Here is a 16,913-nt window from a genome sequence, read left to right as displayed (position 1 = left end):
ATATTTTAGCCTATCCACAAGATATCTAGCTCTCGTAGACCTGCGCAAAGTAGGTTCACTCCCAGGTGCTCTCAAAACATCCCTAGTCTTCCTTACTCCATGTGTAACAATAGAAGGAATACCCAACTCATCATCAATGCTCTGTTCTGAGCCACTCGATTCACCATCCACATAAGAGTGACCTGCATTCACATCAAACATGGGCTGATCTACCTTCTCTTTTCCTTTTCGTGATACCTGCATACCACTATCTGCATTGCTTTGAGAAGATTCTCCTAATCTCAATATGCCTGTCCATGGCGAAGAATGTGAACCACTGCTAGAAGACGTTCCAGGTCCACTAATATTTTGTGACTGCTGCTTTGAATTCTGTGCAGCATTACCATTTTGTGCATCTACATCATCAATCACATTTACTGGTTTATACCAGCTACTCATCTCATCAAAAACAACATCTCTGCTCACTGTAAACTTACGAGTAGAAGGGTTATAGCATCTATACCCTTTCTGCTGCAAAGAGTAACCAATAAAGATGCACTTCTCAGCTTTTGGATCCAACTTGGATCTCAACTCATCTGGCACATGTACGTAGGCAATGCAACCAAAAATTTTCAAATGAGAAATATCTGGTTTCCTACCAGTATACCTCTCCTCTGGAGTCATTCCATGTATTGCTGCAGTGGGAGTCCTGTTCATTATGTAGACTGCTGTAGCAACTGCTTCAGCCCAGTAAAAATCTGGCAGGTCTTTTTCATTAAGCATGGCACGAGATACCTCTCCAATATGCCTGTTTTTCCTTTCTGCAATTCCATTTTGCTGTGGGGTATGACTACATGAATATTGCTGCTTTATGCCATGCTCTTGCAGGAACCTTGCAAACTCATTTGAGAGATACTCTCCCCCTCCATCTGACCTTAGGCATTTTATTTGCAGGCCTGTTTCTTTTTCAACCATAGCTTTAAGAGTTTTGAAATGCCCAAAAACTTCACTTTTCTTTTTTATAAAATACACCCAAACTTTTCTACTATAGTCATCAATAAAAGTGACAAAATAATGACAGCCTCCAAGAGATGCAGCTTTAGTAGTCCACACATCAGAGTGGATTAATTCCAATGGCTTTTTACTTTCTTGAACATGTCTAGGAAATGGTTTCCTTGCCTGTTTTCCAAACTGACAGGCTTCACATACCTTATGCATTTCTGCAACCTTGAATTTTGGCAATCCTGCAACAATATTTTGGGCCTGCATTGATTTAAGTCGCTGTACATTAACATGACCAATGCGTTTATGCCAGATATCAATATCTGCAACTACACCGGTCCCATGTGCAAACATTGCTGCACTCAATTCAGACATGTTTGCATCCAACGTAAACATTCTGCCCTTCTTCTTTCCTTTTGCTATCAAGCGACCTTTATTTTTCATATCCTCAATAAAGCATCCATGAGGATTAAATCTGACCTGCAAGCCCTGCTCAACCATTTGACCAACAGAAACCAGATTCTTGGTGATATTCGGGACATGAAATACATCGGATAGGTATTTCTTTTTCCCATCCCGCATAGACAAAGGAATTTTTCCAATTTGCACAATAGGATGTGCAGTATCATCACTAGTCTCCACAAATCCTGGTTTTTCCATTTTCCTTGCATCCTCCATCCATTCTGCATGACCTGTCATGTGGTTTGATGCACCTGAGTCAACATACCATACATCATTGCTTTCTTCTGCACTTGTCACAAAATTGTTCATGTGCTACACCATAAACAAATGCTCATTTCTGTCATCAGCTTGTCTATTAGAAGATGCATAGTTCCCTTGTTGCAGTTTTCCATTTATGATGTCATTCTGCTTTTTATAATAGTCCTTAGCCATATGACCCATTTTACCACAGTAGTAGCATTCAACATTGCTGTTTGCATTTTGCCCTCTTTGCCATCCACCACGACCTCTTTGGCTCCCCCTGCCTCTAGAGTTACCACGTCCTCCTCCATAGGACTGGTTTTCTTGAGTCTGCTGTATATTCTGATTTCTACCACGGCCTCCAAATCGGCCTCCTCTACCTCTGCCTCTACCTCTTCCAGCATTTGAGTAGAAGTCAGTTTTTTTTGAAGTTCCTCCTGAAGAAGATGCACCACCATTTCTTTGCTCCTCAAAAATTAGAAGAGCAATCAACTCCTCAAAATCAGGAAATCTTTCACGAACTGAAATGGATGTCCGAAACTGTGCATAATCCTTTCCTAGACCATTCAAGGTCACAGAAACTAAATCATCATCTTCCACTGGCGACCCAATGGAAGCAAGTGCATCTGCAATCTTCTTCACCTTCATGTGGTAGTCATTGATGCTCATACTTTCTCTTTGCACATTATGCAACTCTTGCTTGAGCTGCATTTTCCTAGCTTGCGTATTTGTGCTATACATTTTTGACAAAGTATCCCATGCCTCCTTTGGCGTACTTGCATCCTGAATATGCACAATCATAGAGTCTGAAATGCTGATAGACAGCCAATACATAACTTTCCTGGCTCTCTCATGCCATGCTTTAAATGCCTGCATTTGCTGTTGATTGGGAACATCAGGAAGAACTGGTTCTTCTTCATTTCCTGCAACAAATTTCCAATATCCTTTTCCCATAAGGAAATTCGTCATTCTAAACTTCCATGCTTGGAAGTTGTTCTTGTCAAGCTTTTCAGTGACAATCTGTGAGAGAGAATCAGACGCCATTACAAAACAGTGCAAAAAGTTCTGTCACTGCAAAGAACATAGCTTCAGCCTCACAAGGACTAATCTGCAAAACTGACGAAAGTGGTATTTGACCGCACAGTCACTTCCTAGTGACGATTTTGCATCAACAGGCAACAAGGATGATTCTGTAACTCCCAATGTCTCTGCACATAAGCATACGATGCAATTTCTACAGTAACTTTTCACCGACCTGTAGAACAGTGGTCGCACAGCATAAAACTGGGCCTTTTCCTGAGTGCGTGCAGAAAACTTCCGCCTCCAAAACAGGCCCCGAAATGGCCTCAAATAAAAAAAAACAGGGTCGCCAAGGGCTAAAGCCTTTTCCCGCAGCATATACTGCCCTCTTGCTTCACCGCGAAGGGCGTCTCAACCTGAGACAATGCACTCTTGCAATTTCCGGCTGTGCTACCTGCAGAGATCTGCTCCCAAAACAGAAAATGAAAGCAACACTGCTCCTCTTACCAGAACACCGCGAGCTTGGCTTGCTTTCTTGAGCTCCTTACCATGAACAAGGCTCTAATACCATGTCAAGATTGTGGGAGAGAAGGAAGGAGTCTCACTTGTAGCTTTCTTGCTTGCACAATGGGGAAATACACACAAAGATGGAGGCTAAAAACAGTTTTCTTCTTCTTAGTTGTGTAAGCCAAAAGAACTCTTATACAAAGAAATAGAAGAACCCTATATATGGGTCTCAAACCAAACTCAAATAACTAAGGTGGCATACTAACTGAGCCACGAACTAGAGTAGATAAGGATAGCTGTCATCTAGCTATTATTCATGGGCGGTGTACCAACCGCATCTGCAATTGACAAGTCGGTGACATAAATGCACAACGGTCACCCTGGCATATCACGAGTGGAGCTCGATCTCTCAACACTCTCTCACCTATGATTGTGCTCCTAGGTATAACTAGGAGACTCCTGTACATCTCCTGTATCCATGGGGGTGATATCTCTAGGAGTAGCACCCATAGGGGTGCCACCTGTGGATGGCTGTGCAAAAGCAAGAGACACTAGAATAGAGGTCCCCAAAGGTCAAACAAATCCTACAAGTGATGCAACACCACCAGAACAACAACATAGAGAAACTGCATCGGTGCCTCCACAATAATCGCGCCTGAGCCGCCCTCTATCGAACCTGCACAATAGTGAGGAGTAGCACCTATAACCTGAACTAACCATGAGTTTACATCATCCACATCTTTAGAGCGCCCTCTAGAACCACTCCCTACATCTAGGCCTAGTCTAGACCGTCGATCTCCTCTATACTAGAAATCGAAGCATCACAGCATGTTGAAGTAAATCTAACAAAATAGCCTGATGGTGTTTGAGATAGCTCCCGATCCACCGTATCTTGAAATTGAGCCATTTCATCTAGAGACATACGTGTGAATATCTCCTGCAACTCCTTGTTGCTCATTCCTTGATTCGTCGTGCTCTCCAAATATCATCAAAGGTTACCTGCACACACACAAAGTGATGTTAGCATAATCAATATAAAGGTTTAAGAGAAGCACAGTATTATAACTCTAAAAAAATGATGCTACTTAAAATGCATATTCTAGAGTATCTTTATAAGCCATTCATCAAGGAATTGAGTAGATTGATGTTGCAAGTATGGCATAGCCTCTGGTCCCATGTCAATCTCTTAGCAGAACTCAACATAAACTAGAAGGTCGATAAACAAGTCACCATAAAAGGATGAGTACCTCATTCTCAAAGAATTCTTGGCCTCCTATCTTTCCATCATCCTTACTCGATTCTGCCTCCTCTACCCGCTCCAAGCCCTCTTCAACCTCCACCTCTCGCAATATTCTCCCCTCCATCTACATAATATCCTGATATATGCTCAGAACATTGGTTTCATCATACACTCTTGTACTCCAGACAGCTAAAGGCACAACATACCACCATCGAGGTTGTCAGAGGTTTGGATAGAAAATAACCTATTGAAAATCACATAAAAGAAAGATTCAACAATTGTGACATATCTGTGATGTAACAAAATGTTAAAAAATAATTCATGCACCTGTTGACAATTGACCGACATAACAAACATGTCACGCATATTCGTCCATCTTTTTTCAGAATCTATTTTGAGAAATCCAGATGGACCTAATCGGAATGGTTGCTTCGACTCCTTCCGAAACCACTTTGAGCCACTGCACATCGAATATGATCATGGAGAAGCTACGATAATCCATTGAGATAACACTTGCTCAAACTTTGCCATGACGCCACAATCTGTTGTGGAGCACATTTTATCGATGTGCTCAATGGAGAAATGTCAGTCGAGTGACCATGCCACACTGTATATTTTCTATTGTACATTGAAATGGTTAGATTAGTTGCCACATATAGATTTTAGATATGATAGCTTATAAAACATGTGCTACCTTTGGACCACATCCCCTCGAGAATAACCACTCCTCAGTAGAGACCTCCACCCCTTCGCAAGTGATCATCATCACTCGACTATGGTCAAAATGCCTCCATCTCTCGGGGGGTTTACTATATATATATCCTCTATATAACCTACATTCATGGTCTATTTATAAGTATCCTAATTTGCAAAATTTTCTTGAATAAAACACAACACTTTTCTATTCAATTTGTAAGTAACCCCTTTATATGACACCCTTTTGTATGCAAAACGTGTATAAATATAATGTTTTAAAAACCCCTTATTTTGAACTCACGATATATATATATATATATATTTATGAGTGACCCACGATCTTGTCTACCTCCTTCAAATTCATTCGTGCCCTTGCAATGTCTCTCTTTCCTATAATGTGATCCCATAGTATGTTGCCCAAATTCTTGAAAAATGTGCATGGGATCCAACAAGCAGTTGATCTATAAGTGGGTCCAATATGGCAACTCGTAGAAAATGGAGAACTCTCGTATTTGGTTTGGATATGACTCTGTGTGGACCACTTCCAACTCATACAAACTTTGGGTGTTCATTCATGCTGGAGGTCCTCCAAGAAAACCTTCCCTCAATTCATGAATCTACAGCATGAAAAGGGTGTATCCTTGATATACTATTTTCTTCATGGTTTGTGAGCTTCTAGAGTCTAACTATGGCCCACATAATAAACACGCATGATAACATGAGGCAACTAGACCTGTCCCAACACCCCTATGTAGTGAAGACAAACTTGAACGAGCTATGATAGATATTACCAATGAGAAACGAAAGCCTACTTACTTGAGCACTCCCTCAATCCCAAAAAGTCATGCATGGTCCACATTAGAATGGCTCGTATATTAGCGTACCGTCAACCATCACCCTTGCTCATATCTTCCACTGTGACTAATAAACGGAGCTAGACGTCCATATTCTTGACTTTGTAGTGGCTACGAATGAGCAAGCTAAGAATCAGGTATCCCTTCTTCTTAGAAAGCCATGGCACGATATTGTAGTAGTTAACAAGGAGTACAAGTCACACATTCTAAGAAGTTGAGTGGAGACCAAATGGGCTATGCCATCCATAGCAAGACCTAGCTGAAGATTCCTTAGCTCTCATGTAAAGCGTGGAAAGGTAGAGCCAATGTGGCTCTATGTGTATGAATGTGTTGATATTCGTTGGACTCTATATGTGGTTCTATTTTACACATGCCATGTTGTCAAGCTCACCATGGCCGATGTACGAAACATGTGACGTATACAGGGGATAAGTGAAAAGTATCTAAGAACTTTCTGAGGGATGGTTTGCCCTTGCAAGTCCTTTCGATACCTGCGAGTACCACACTTTGGACATGTCTCCATACCTAAGGGGAGCAAGGATGTTACTCTGTATTCCTTGCTTCCCTCAGGTATGTTCTTTTAATTTTCCAAGATGTGGTGCCAAAAAACTTATTGGCACAACTCTCTCCTATGTGACATTACCCTCCTCCCCTCATCATTCATGATCATGGCTCATGTGCTGTTCTCTATAAGGTATCCATATCTCTTTGGGATATATGTAAGATGTGTCCTCTCCCACCTACGATCGCGCTCCTAGGTATAACTAGGATACCCCTGTACATCTGGTGTGTCCATGGGGCTCGGGTAAGTTACTCGTGAATATATGTGTGCATCACATCAGTTCAAAGTAAGGTATTTTTAAAATACCATTTTATACATTTTTTACATACACAGAAGGGTATAATATAAATGGGTTATTTACAGATTGAATAGAAAAGGGTTATGTTTTATTCAAGAAAAATTCATAGATTAGGATATTTATAAATAGGCCTTGAATGCACGTGATATAGAGGATATGCATACAGTAACTTTCCCAAGCCATGGGGGTGGTATCTCTCAGAGTAGCACCCATAGGGGTGCAACCTGTGGGTGGCTAAGAAAAAGTGAGAGTTGCTAGACTAGAGGTCCCCACAGGTGTGACAAATCCTATAGGTGATGCAACTCCACCAGAACGACAAGACAGAGAAACTGCATTAATGCATCTACAACAACTGCTTAAGCCACCCTCTATCAAACCTGTCCAAGAGTAAGGAGTAGCACCTATAACTTAGGCTGACCATCATCTCAGAGCATCCACATCTTCGCAGCATCTCCCCAGAACCACTCTCTCCCTCTAGGCCCAGTCTGGATCATTGACCTCCTCTATACTAGAAATCAAAGCATCAAAGCATGTTGAAGTAGATCTAACAAAATAGGCTGATGGTGTCTAAGATAGCTCCTGGTCCACCATATCTCTAAATCGAGCCATTTGATCTAGAGACATACGTATGAATATCTCTTGCAACACCTCGTTGCTCATTCCTCAACTCATCGTGCTCTCCAAATATCGTCAAAGGTCACTTGCACACACACAAAGTAATGTTAGCATAATCAATATAAAGATTCAAGAAAAGCATGGTATTATAACTCTGAAAAAATAAATGTTACTTAAAATGCATATTCTAGAGTATCCTTATATAAGCGATTCATCAACAAATTGAGTAGGTTCATGCTACAAGTATGGCATAGCCTATGGTCCTATGTCAATCTCTTGGCACAACTCCACATAAACTAGAAGGTCGATAGACACGTCACCATAAGAGGATGAGTCCACCTCTTTCTCAAAGAATTCTTGGCCTCTTGTCTTTCTGTCATCCTTACTCGATTCTGCCTCCTCTACATGCTCCAAGCCATCTTCAACCTCCACCCCTTGCAATATCGACCTCTACATCTGCATAATGTCCTCATCTACGCTGAGAACATTGCTTTCATCATACACTCTTGCACTTCGTAGAGCTAAAAGCACAACATACCACCATCGAGGTTGCCAGAGGTTTGGATAGGAAATTACACGTTCAAAATCACATATAAGAGAGATTCAATAGTCGTGACATATCTGTGCAGTAACAAAATTTAAATCAATAGTGCATACACCTATTGACAATGGGCCGGTAAGACAAACATGTCACCCATATTTGTCCATCTTTTTTTGGAATCTATTTGGAGAAATTCAGATGAACCTCATTGGAACCTTTGGTCCGGCTACTTCCAAAACCACTTTGAACCACTGCACATCGAATATGATAATGAGAAGCTACGTAATCCATTGAGATAACACTTTGCAAGTTTTCAAAATACTCCATCTTATCTATAATGGTGTTTGGATATGTGGCTTGTCGTTGGCTATCTTGCTCGAACTTTGCCATGACACCAAAATCCGTTGTGGAGTGCATTTTGTGGAGTACATTTTGTCGATGTGCTCGATGCAAAAATGTCACCTGCACAACCATGCCACACTGTATATATTCTATTGTACATTGAAACGGTTAGATTAGTTCTCACATATAAAATCTATATATGAGAGCTTATAAAACATGTGGTCACCTTTGGACTATATCCCCTCGAGAATTATCACTCCTCAGTAGAGACCTCCACTCCTTCGCGAGTGACCATCATCACTATGGCCAAAGTGCCTTCATCTTGTCTACCTCCTTCAAATCCATTCGTGCCCTTGTAGTGTCTCTCTTTCCTGTAATGCGGTCCCATAGTATGTTGCCCATATTCTTGAAAATATGCATAAGATTCAACAAGTGGTTGATCTGTAAGTGGATCCAATACGGTGTTACGTGCACGGTGATCGAGAGCAAGCCTCACTCACAACCCGATAACGAGACGTTAAGGAGTGTCGGTTAGGGAAATTTGACTTTGTTGGATACACAACACAACACAAAAATTTAAATATTTTGACAAACACTACACGAACCACACACAAAAAATAAAACAATAAACAATGTCTCTTTTAGCTTAAGACAATTAAAACCCAAATTCAGGTTGAGTATCACACAACCATAACACAATGAAAATACCAACAATTTGAAAACAAACCAAGTGAAATATATTCTCGTAGCTTAACAACCTTGAGCCGACGCTCGCCACCACAAATCCAAATTCTTCAACTTCCAAATTGGCATGACAAGAGCTCACTCTAGTATGCGACCCTCCACTCTCCTCTCTCACAAAATACAATTGTAATCAAGGAGGAAGGCCTTTAAGACTCCTCCCATATCTCCTTATATAGATTTTTTTGGTTACATACATTGCGTGTGCTTTTCTGAAAGTATAAGTGGCTTTTTACAAGGCGCAAGCTTTTTTAAGCCTTGCTTTCTTTTAAATTAAAAAAAGAAACGTTCAAAATTAAATCATTTGGGCTCAATTCTAGATGGAAAGCCTTAAAGGCTTTTAATAGTCTGATTGCGTTTTTAAAACGCTATCCCGCGCTCGTCAATGGTGACCGCCATATGTTGAGAATGCTGCCGTCTGTACTCATGATCAGAAAGCTATTTCAGAAAACCTTCGAACCCTCACTAGCTCTTGTGTTAATTTCTGCACCTGTGCATTAAACTCTTGACGAGATACATGAAGCTTTGAGCATTATTCTGTGCTCTCTATAGTTCAGCCTTCAAGGGCTCAATATTTCGCAGTTCAGCTTCCATCTTGGCCACGGCTCCTTCACATTCCGCCATCCGTCCACCTTCGACAAGCTCATTCAATCCTCCTCCTCTCAAAGAACTTATCTTTCTGATATCCAAGTGCCATCTTCCGTTTAAGTTCAACACGGGCATGGAGTTCTGCTTGCTTCTTCAAATCTTCAAATCTCTTCTGATGAGCATTCTTTACCTCCACTGGTAAAGCCTTTCTAAGAAGGCGCTCAATGGAACGGATTTGATTTTTGATGAACACGATGTTGAATTTCTTCTCGCTGTCTCTGTGGCGCACCCCGAGACCTCTGTTGCCAGCAGCTGTTCCCCTTGCAAAAGAGGAGAATGAGAGCGGGAATTACCTCCCCGCCACCCTGTGCTTGCAAGTTGCCATAGTCTTCATTAGCCATATGCTCTTTTGTTCTCCTCCTCCCACACAACTATCAAAAACTGCCTTCTTACGAGCTGCTCCAAGCATCTGACTTATGCCATCTTCTCTGTGTGTTTCGTATCTCAGCGAACCTCTATGTTATCTGAACTCCAAATCTGTCTGTGATCAATACTATAAGCCATCCAATCATTAATCAATGTTATCCGTATTGTTCGCATATTGTGAAATGCCATTTTGTCTATGACATGCCACCCTGCCAAGACCAATCAGATCGCCATCCTCAATCCGTCGCCTGTGAGTCAACGATCATATAGGATTTGCTATTATTTCTGCTAATAATACCTTCATCAAATCCCCTCCATGGATAGATATTCCTTCAAATGTTTTTTTTAGTTTTACTTCGTGAAAACACTGATTGTCTTCTTCTACTCTATCCAAGCCATTGATCATAGAAATAACCACTACAACCTCTCTCCTCGCTCACACGAACTGCAACTTCATCAAACTTTTCATGTCGAATTTGCAGAGGTGCTTTTGTTCTGACGAATCTGAAGCCTGTCTTGCTATTCTCAAGAAGTATATCTTCATCATATTTTGCTCATGCATTGTGTCCTAGCAAGAATGTGCTTTGAAATAATACACCGTGCTCAATCAAACATGATTAGAGAAGAGATGCAACATCAAATCCATGCTATGCAACCATTCAAGCGATGCTACACACAAAAATAATGTATGCATTGAAGAAATTGTGCCTAGCCTATCTACATGTGCTAGTGCGCCGTGCAAAATGCAAAAAAAATTCTTTGATTATTTAAATCCTTATCCTCACCTCTCAATGCTCTTCAAAAAGATTTAACATACTCCGCTTCTCCTGCCCATAATCTCACCAACACTCTAGAAAAGATGGCCCTCAAGATGTTGACCAGATAAGAACAACCCATCTCACAGTTGGCGGCGTCCTTCACGACCCTCTAACTCTCTCAACCACCTTACACTCTCAACCAGAGGTTCCTAACTTTGTGATGAACATCCCGAATATCATGCACGCAAGAAACAGTGCGTGCTCAATGACAAGTGCTCTCTCTTGGTACACGTGCAACTAGGATTAATTGCATATAGCTGCAACGGGCCTCATGCCGTGAAGTACTCAACAATGGTGCAAAAAGTACTTCATCCCAACCAATGGCAAGCAATCCTCAGGGATTACTAATCCAAGTTTCCGCCCGTAGACTAGTATGCGGGCCTCGAGATCCAATCTCGAGTCACATCGACCTCTTGTGTAGGACCCGGAGGCAAGGGATTTATGGACAAAGCCCCCCTAGCACCCAAGCGTCCTCCTGCTCCAAGTAGCACCCATAGAGAGACCTCTCGCGATGGGTTCGGTCCACGTACCCGACACGGCTAACAACCCCCTTGGATAGGGTCAGGTAGACAGTCGGGGGTAACTGATGCTGCCTCTCCCTCCAGGCCTTCAACCTGGAGCATTAATTATTTTTCCATCTTTATTTCATTGAGAAAAGAAGTAGAAACAGTGCTTCTAACTGTACAAACACAATCAATCCAGTGGTTGTTTGTTTGGCCAACTGCCAAGGTGTGAATTCTTCTCTCCGAATGCATCCAACATTCAATTCGGGATCAATTGTAACTTAGCAAGACCCCCAAGGGTTTGTTTGTTTACCCTTTTATCCTTGGGTTAGGGTTTATATCCTGTTAACCCAAATTAACCAACACCTTAGGTTCCTTAAATTAAGACAGTAAATCCTGGGCAACCTCGTCGCCCTAACTTGATTGGTTGATTTCTTGCTAGACGATACACAACTCCCCTAATTTGGCAAATCGACCTCAAGGGAAGGTGATGTAGCAGGATGACTACTCATCCTCAAGATGGTTTGACTTGAACTTAGGACTTGCCAACCTCGTTCCAAGGAGTGGCAATTCAATTCTATGATTTAATATAAAACCATGCGATGTTGCAACTTATTGTATAGGAGTCGCATCTGACTTACAGGATCATCTCTCCCATCAAACGACGTTTCTTGGTCAAGAAATACGTTTGATCAAGATGTAGGGTTTTGGGATGTCTTCTTGACCCAACCCAACCCTAATCTTACTAGGCCAACATCGTTTGGCCCTAGGGTTTCCAATCTCAATTGGAAGTCTAGTATTAGGCCAATTTGCCCTAGGGTAAAAACCCTAGATCGTTATTGAATGGGCGTCCAATTAACCCAAACATTGCATGAATGTGGGTAGGACCTTTGAGGTTGGAATTATCAAGTCGGTTTTTTTCCGAGTGCAATACTAAGCAGAATTTTAACGCGGCTTAGCTCTACCTAGCGCATTGAGGTAATCATCGTTTTGAGTCACACCATTGCAAGAAAATTACCTAATTGATCTAATTGTCTTGCGACAAGAAGAGATCTTTCCTTAGAGATGCCAATATTTTTCCTAAAAGAAAATAATTGCAAGACATAACATTCCATGCAAATATGCAATTGATAGGCTTTTCCTTCTATGCAGCTAAAAGTTTTCAATGATCATTTCTTTTCCCTTGCACTAAGACTATAAATATGCAATGGAACCAAGCTTTAATGATTGACAATTTATGACTAACTCGTATAGAAACCTACGTTGAGTTTCAACAAGAATTATACCTATAAACCCTTTATACAATGCATTGAATTCATGATTTAATATGAAATGCATCTTCTTCTAAAACAACTTCGATAAAGAAGTTCATGCATGAGTGAATGTCATAGGACTATTTATTGACTTAATCCATCCTACAGCATTTAACCCGACTTAAAATGCAAGTATCCTCACATGCAACAAATAAGTTCATGGTTTCCTTTTCATGCAATGCAATTCTTTGGACAATATTCAATGGCGTCTAGGATTAACCTTTATACGAATCACGTCCATGGATTTAAATCGTAAATGCAACATGTGACAAGCTCTATCCTTCTTAGCATGATCCATCTCTAATTTAAGCATCATACATTCAAGGAGATTGCAACTACCCTTGTTGACGGGAGTGCAAGCAATTTCAATTAATCGGCATGCACTAAACATTGTAAATCGAAGGGATGAGTGCATTTAAATTTTTCTAAAAACCATCGTGCTTAAACACATTCCTTTCATGCAAGAAATAAAATTTGGAACCTGGGCATGAGGATTCGCAGCGATGCCCACATGTAAATTTGGGTTTGAGGCTCCCGCGTGTGCACCTTGTGTCTTTTGTTTGGGGGCCATCGATGACGTAGGTTCTTGACTCCGCAAACTTATCCTTGCCTTTTTGCAATCTCCAAACTTCCTCGCGCCTTTGGCAAATCAGCCTCAAAACTCGCCTACTACCTCTCACGCATGAATTTTCCGTTTGCAAGACATGGTTTTAAGAAACCCGGAAAAGGCCGCGTGTACAAGGCTTATGAAAGCCTTGTTAGAAGCTTCTAAAGAAGCTTCCAAGAAGCTTATGTTTGGAACAGAATGACGTGGAGGGGTGGAAGAAATGATTGGAGGAGAGGATGACAAGCAGGGCGATGAGAACAAGGAGGAGTATGATGATGATGGTGGCCGTGGGTAGCGCAGCGTGGCGCAGAGCGGTAGCATGTGGCATTTTTGGCGATGGCGGCCAGCACGGCACGGGAGGCAGCTACAGGGGCTCCATGACCTCTCTCTCTCCTCCCAAGCTCCAAGGGGGAGTTTATATAGGCTAAGGGGGGGGGGGGACAGCCACACACATGGCTTGTGTGCATGCCTCCTCCCTCATGCTTCCCCACACCACTTAGCTCCACTCCCTCTCACACTCCTCTCCCCTGCCATGCATCGGCTGAGGGAAGGGGTTATTAATAAATTTTTTTTCCATAACTTTAACCATTATCCATTTTTCCCTCTAGAAGAGGTATTCTCGCGTGGGCTTGCGGTCTTCAAGCCACGGTCTCTTATGCGCAATGCGGGTGGAGTCTATTAACACACGAGGGTGGACCATTTAGCCCAGGGTTCTTCTAGTCGTGGGGAGATTATTTTAAGATGCTCTTGCGCGGAGCGTATAGTGGTCAAAATTCATTAATATTTCGTGTGGAAATATTACATTCTCTCCCCCTTAGAGGAATCAAGATGCCCTCATCTTGAGAAGAACTAGGGGTATTGTTGGTTGAGAGTACTTTCATCCATCCAAGTGGCATCCTCTTCGGGATAATGTTTCCACTGGACGAGGAATTCTCTCAAGGTTCTGGATTTTAAATGTCTCTCCTTAACATCTAAGATCATGTCAGGTCGTAGCTCAACTCCTTGGCTAGGCATTACAACTTGTTGATCATCAAGTACGTGACTAGGGTTAGGTACATACTTCTTCAGTAGACTGATATGGAATACATTGTGAACTTTTAGGTTCTCAGGGAGTTGCAGTCTAGAGGCATTGGGCCCTGGGCACTTGAGAATCTTGTAGGGCCCACAATACCTTGGACTTAGCTTTTTGCATTCACCCAAGGATAGGGAACTCTTCTTTGGAGGTACGCGAATGAAAACCATATCTCCTTCAACGAAGGACCTGTCTTGACGTTTCAAGTCTATCCTTGGCGGCTTGGATGTCCTGCTTTATTGACTTGATTTGGTCATCCATATCTTCTAGCATTTACTTTGAATCTTCAACCCTCAAGGTTGGATCCGAGAAGTTTAAAGGGCTACGACAGTCGTGTCTATACAATGCTTGAAAAGGGGTCATTTGTATTCTTTGTTGATAAGAAGCATTGTAGGCAAACTCGACCAGTGGCAAATATTGAATCCACTTTTTGGGTTCACGGCAGCATTGTGCCCTTAGCATATCCTCAATGACTTGCTTGACTCGCTCCGTTTGACCATCGATTTGGGGATGGTAAGCTGTACTGAAATAGAGTTGAGTCCAAATGGCCTCGAAGATAGCCCTCCAGAAATGTGATGTGAAGAGAGAGTCACGATCACTAATGATTCTTCTGGGTAACCCATGCAGTTTGAATCCTTGATGAACAACCTTGCAATGTCTGAGGCTTTATAGTTTGTCTTAACTGGAATAAGATGCGCGATCTTGGTGAGCATATCAACCACAACCATAATGGAGTTGTATCCTCCTTGAACTTGGGGCAGGCCAACAACAAAGTCCATACTGATGAATCCCCATTTCATTTGGGGAATGTCAAATGGTTGCAACTTCCCTGGGATTTTGACATGTTCAGCCTTAATGTGTTGACAAGACAAACATTCAATGACATATTTGAGAACGTCACATTTAAGCCTCTCCCAATAATAGCTCTTTCTGATTGCATTGAGGGTCTTGGCATAGCCAGGATGTCCTGAAAAAGGGGAATAATGAGCTTCCCAAAGTATCTTCTGCTTGAATGACTGGCTTGTGGCTATACATAATCTCGTTCTATAGTAGACAAGTCCACTATTGATAGAGAATTCTTGATACTTTGCCTGTAGCTTTGGGTCTTGATCCTTGATAGGCATCTCCTTTAGCAACTTCTGATAGGTTGGATCATGGCATGTCTCTTCTCTAGTTAGCTCAAGAATTGGGTTGTTTGGCATGGATACCTTTGTGGCTAGAGATCTGGCTGTTGATGGATCTTGCAAGATTAGAGAATTTAGAAATGCCTTGCAACTGAGTGCATAAGCAACAACTACATTCTCCTTTCCAGGCCAGTATTTGATTTCAAAATCATATTCCTCCAGCACTTCAATCCATCAACGTTGCCTCATGTTGAGCTCATTTTGGGTAAAGATCCATTTGAGACTTTTATGATCCGTCACTAAGGTAAACTTGTTACCTAGCAAATAGTGTCTCCAAAGCTTGAGAGCATGGATGATAGCTAGTAGTTCCAGATTGTGGGTAGCATAGTTCCTCTCATGGCTCTTCGATTTCCTTGAAGAGTATGCTATAGGATGACCTTCCTGCATAAGCACACATCCTAAGGCAAGTGTGCTAGCATTAGTTATTACTTCAAACTCCTTACTAAGGTCCGAAAGTTTCAGGATAGGTGTTGATACCAAGCTTTTCTTTAGTTTATCAAAGCTAGATTGTTCAGCAATTGACCATGCAATTGATGTTTGCTTCTTCAGTAGATCAGTCAGAGGCGCTGCAATCAAAGCATAGTTTTTGATAAAGACCCTGTACCATCCTGTCAATCAAAGAAAACTATGTATTTCTTTGATACTTGTTGGTATTGGCCACTCCAAAACGTCCCTGACCTTGGCCGGATCCACTGAAATTCCTTCCACTGATACAATGAATCCCAGATATTCAATCTGTCGTTTGAAAAATGTACACTTCTTCTTTTTGGTATAAAGCTTGTGTGCCCTCATTATTTCAAGAACAATCTGGAGCTGGGGTTCATAATCTTCTTCCTGTTTGGAGTAGACTAAGGTATCGTCGAAGAAGATGAGTACAAAGTCATCAAGATAGGGCCTAAAGATATCCTACATTAACCTGTTGAAGGTAGTAGGTGTATTTGTCAGCCCAAATGACATGACCAAGAACTCAAAGTGTCCATATCTTGTGCTGAATGCCGTCTTTGGGATATCTTCTTCCTTGATCCTTATCTGATAATATCCAGACGTGAGGTCAATCTTGTAGAAGATCTTTGCACCTTGAAGATGGTCAAGAAGTTCATCTATTCTTAGAATAGGATATTTGTTCTTAATGGTTGATTGATTCAACCCTATGTAATCAATACATAGCTGAAGCATTCCATCTTTCTTCTTCTGGAATAGCATTGGAGCTCCCCATGGTGAATTGCTAGGATGGATGTAGCCTTGGTCTAACAGTTTCTTGAGTTGCTCCTTCAGCTCAATTGCTTCCGGGATGGACATCCTA

This window comes from Lygodium microphyllum, chromosome 11 (genome assembly GCF_053477565.2).
Source record: "Lygodium microphyllum isolate KBCC chromosome 11, Lygodium_microphyllum_v1.1.10, whole genome shotgun sequence".
Classification (NCBI taxonomy): domain Eukaryota; kingdom Viridiplantae; phylum Streptophyta; class Polypodiopsida; order Schizaeales; family Lygodiaceae; genus Lygodium; species Lygodium microphyllum.
The sequence above is the reverse complement of the archived record's forward strand: the minus strand, read 5'-3'. Positions refer to the sequence as shown.